Source organism: Paramormyrops kingsleyae, chromosome 9 (assembly GCF_048594095.1).
Source record: "Paramormyrops kingsleyae isolate MSU_618 chromosome 9, PKINGS_0.4, whole genome shotgun sequence".
Lineage (NCBI taxonomy): Eukaryota > Metazoa > Chordata > Actinopteri > Osteoglossiformes > Mormyridae > Paramormyrops > Paramormyrops kingsleyae.
Window position 1 is genome coordinate 704,880 of NC_132805.1, and position 4,216 is coordinate 709,095.

Sequence of the window (4,216 nt, forward strand, 5' to 3'; positions counted from 1 at the left end):
GCGCCCCGTGCGGCATGGGACAGATCCCGTTGGGGGATCACCCCGGCCTTGCGCCCCGTGCGGCATGGGACAGATCCCGTTGGGGGATCACCCCGGCCTTGCGCCCCGTGCGGCCTGGGACAGATCCCGTTGGGGGATCACCCCGGCCTTGCGCCCCGTGCGGCATGGGACAGATCCCGCTGGGGGATCACCCCGGCCTTGCGCCCCGTGCGGCATGGGACAGATCCCGTTGGGGGATCACCCCGGCCTTGCGCCCCGTGCGGCATGGGACAGATCCCGTTGGGGGATCACCCCGGCCTTGCGCCCCGTGCGGCATGGGACAGATCCCGTTGGGGGATCACCCCGGCCTTGCGCCCCGTGCGGCATGGGACAGATCCCGTTGGGGGATCACCCCGGCCTTGCGCCCCGTGCGGCATGGGACAGATCCCGTTGGGGGATCACCCCGGCCTTGTGCCCCGTGCGGCCTGGGACAGATCCCGTTGGGGGATCACCCCGGCCTTGTGCCCCGTGCGGCATGGGACAGATCCTGCTGGGGGATCACCCCGGCCTTGTGCCCCGTGCGGCCTGGGACAGATCCCATTGGGGGATCACCCCGGCCTTGTGCCCCGTGCGGCCTGGGACAGATCCCGTTGGGGGATCACCCCGGCCTTGTGCCCCGTGCGGCCTGGGACAGATCCCGTTGGGGGATCACCCCGGCCTTGTGCCCCGTGCGGCCTGGGACAGAAGCCGTTGGGGGATCACCCCGGCCTTGTGCCCCGTGCGGCATGGGACAGATCCCGTTGGGGGATCACCCCGGCCTTGTGCCCCATGCGGCATGGGACAGATCCCGTTGGGGGATCACCCCGGCCTTGTGCCCTGTGCGGCATGGGACAGATCCCGTTGGGGGATCACCCCGGCCTTGTGCCCTGTGCGGCCTGGGACAGAAGCCAGGTCCCCCTGCGACTGAGACCAGCACAGGCGGATAGAAGATGGATGGAAGGCTATTAATGCTTTTTTTTTCCATGTCAATTTTCGCAATATGTTTTGCTGCCTCTTGTCATTTCCATCGACTGGGGAGTTATCAAGTTATCGTTATCCATCATTAATCAGACCAGCCTTAAGAGTAAGGTCTCGTGTTGTGTCTGACGAATAAGATTTAAAGGGCTGCGATAAAGATCCTGAAGCTCATTTATCTGAAAGAGTCCTATAAATAGACCAGCGAAAACAACAACACCCACCCAAGTGCAAAACAAGTCATCCTGGTGGATAATTTCTAGAAACCTCCTGCACTTAATCCTAGGGATCTATGGACTGGTGCACTTATGATGTTGGCGATCTGTTTCTGCAAGACCGCAGCAGTATTATCTGATGGAGATAAAAATAACTGCATTTGTGGAAGTTGATGATGAAGAATGCTTAAAGATTTCCACTAAATATGTTTCTCATGCTCTTCGCTGCTTGAAGTAGGTTCTAGGCACCCCCCCCCACGACCCCGTTGGATGATGGATGGACGGATGGTTATTAGGGTTTCAGAATTTGTTTTGTGAAGTTCCATTGGGTTAATTACTTTTAAATCATGATTTGACATGCAGTTTTGCTGCCCATCTTCTCTGTTTGCATTGTTGCTTTGGAGAAGAACGACTTGCCCTCATTTGCGTTTTGTGTATTTTCTGTAATTGGCATCACACTCTTGTGGCAGCAGATTCGTTAACTACAGCTACAGATGCACGCCTTTTTCCACACTGCGCGATTTGAATGGCCAAATCAGATCACGTGAAGCGCTATGTAAACTGGCCTGTGAAATGTGCAGTGACATCGGAGAATCCCTGGTCATTCGCATGGGAAGGGTACTTTTTGCTGGTGGGCCACGGGGTGACTTCGGAATTCCGTCCGTAACGTAGTTTAGTCTAGGGTGCAACCATGAGAGGCAGGCCTGAACAGCAACAGCGTCACCAACACATTGCGTCTCCCACGGTAACGTCAAAGCGGACCTGCCACAGGAGAACGCCAGGAAACAGGAAGCTGAAAACAGGAAACTGGCTGAAACAGGAAGCTGAAAACAGGAAACTGGCTGAAACAGGAAGCATCAAGGCAGGGCAGCACGAACGCTGTCTGACCGCGCGCTGCTCAAGGCAGGGCAGCGCGAACGCTGTCTGACCGCGCGCTGCTCAAGGCAGGGCAGCGCGAACGCTGTCTGACCGCGCGCTGCTCAAGGCAGGGCAGCGCGAACGCTGTCTGACCGCGCGCTGCTTAAGGCCACTGGCCTTTTCATAAGCATTATCATTTCCAAATGAATAGTAGTAGTAGTAGCTTTATTGTCATTGCACAATGTACAACGAAATTTGCAATCACGCAAAAAAACACCACAAATCTAACTTCCACAGAGCACTGAGCCGCAGCGTCTGAGCGTGCCGCCATGTTTGCTGCTTGTGTGACAAGTAGTGAAGTGAATACAGGCATAACCTTGTAATTAATAGATGGTGCATGGAGGTCATGACCTGCTGAGCCTCACACTGCCTCTAACTAGTAAATATAAATTGAAATACTAAATCAAATACTAAACTATATTAAAATTTTCAATGTTGAATTTTTGTGTCTGTTGACCTGTTGCTACTGGGTTTGTTAAAGGATGAGAGCATCACTTCTTGACTGTAATTTTGTTCTTTTTTTGACACCCCAGTAGTAATCAACCTTTCACATAACTGGTGCTTTTTAACTGGAGTTCTGTTCTATGAGTGACCTGAGCTTCTGCCACAACTGACACAGGTCAACCAGAGTGAGCGCCCCCTAGAGATGGGCAGTGTCATTGCCCACCTGTGCTGTTAGTGCCCCCCTAACTTTCCTACATGGTTGGTGCCTGCAGTGTGACAAACAGCCTCTGGTGGGCAGCAATACGTATCGGAGGAGATCAGCTGCTCTTTTGTGGCGTGTTTATGAAGGTGGAGGGAGGGTAGCGATGGCGGGGTTTGGGCCACTAGTGGAATGTTTGCAAGAAAATATATATCTGGATGAGACCAAGGGAGAGCGGCAGGGTGTAATATGAGGGGATCGGGCTGAAATATACAACCCTGCATGCAATTCTGTGTGTCTGTGACCCCTACTGGACAGAGAGTGGGAACCAGGCAATGAGAATCACAGAGGGAGAAACAACCTTTGAAATACATATGTATCAACCTGTTTCTTATCTTCCGTGTTTTTAAAAACAGTCTTTTCTGCCCAGGGATTACATTTATTTCACCAAGTAGGCCAGCATCAAAAGATATAAACATAAATATAAACATAAACAACAGGTATATACATAAAGAAATGCATTTTGTTGTATGTGTTCGTTTCAGTAACACGTGGATTTTTGAGCCAGTGAGCTCGTATGGACTGTACTGCTTCAGAGGGGACTTGAAAGTCAATTTGTGTCTCCAGAACAGACCTTCAGACCTTCGCAGGTCAGAGGAGTCACTGGGATTCCCCTCCATCTCTGTTTATACAGGATATTTTCATACAGTATGATACAGCTTTAAAGAGAACTATGCTAGTTCACCTGGGAACTTAATCCTAAAGTTCTGAAGCATGAAGATAGGCCAAAATAATAATATAATGTGGGGTCATGGATATTTTTCAATGCACGAGTAGTTTCAGTATTTTTTTGTAATAAAGTGACCAAACTAAGAGTAAACTTTTTCCTCAGAGGAAACTAAGGGAATGTGAGAATTTAAATGGTACCCAACCTCCTGACCATTTGTTTTTCTCCCTGATCATTATCACTTAAGTTTTGTCTATTGAGGAAGAAGCTACTGAAATTAAGATGTTTTTTGTGTACAAATTGGTCAGGTTTGCATTGTATTGTTGTAACTGGTAAAACTCGCACGACTCAGATTTGGCATGTAGAGCGCCGATGGTCAGGGGATGGCGTGTGGATGACCCCCCATGTGAAATGACCCCCCATGTGAAGGCTGTGGGTGCGCCACCATGTCTTCTGTTCCCCGTTTCGGAATCTTTCCCTTACTGCTTTTTCAAATCCAGCAGAATAAGCTGAAACCCAAGTCCATTTGTTTTGTCCACACAAAGAGTGACTGTCAGGGGGTGGGAAGGTGGGCTTGTGCGGGGGGGGGAGGGTCAGTGAGTGCCATTCCCCTGCAGGGCGGAGGAGGAGGGAAATGATGGGGGCAAGCGAGGGGGGGGGGGGTGTCATTGTTGTGCGTGGGTCAGGTTGTGAGTTTGTTGAATGGTGAAGGAAGTTACA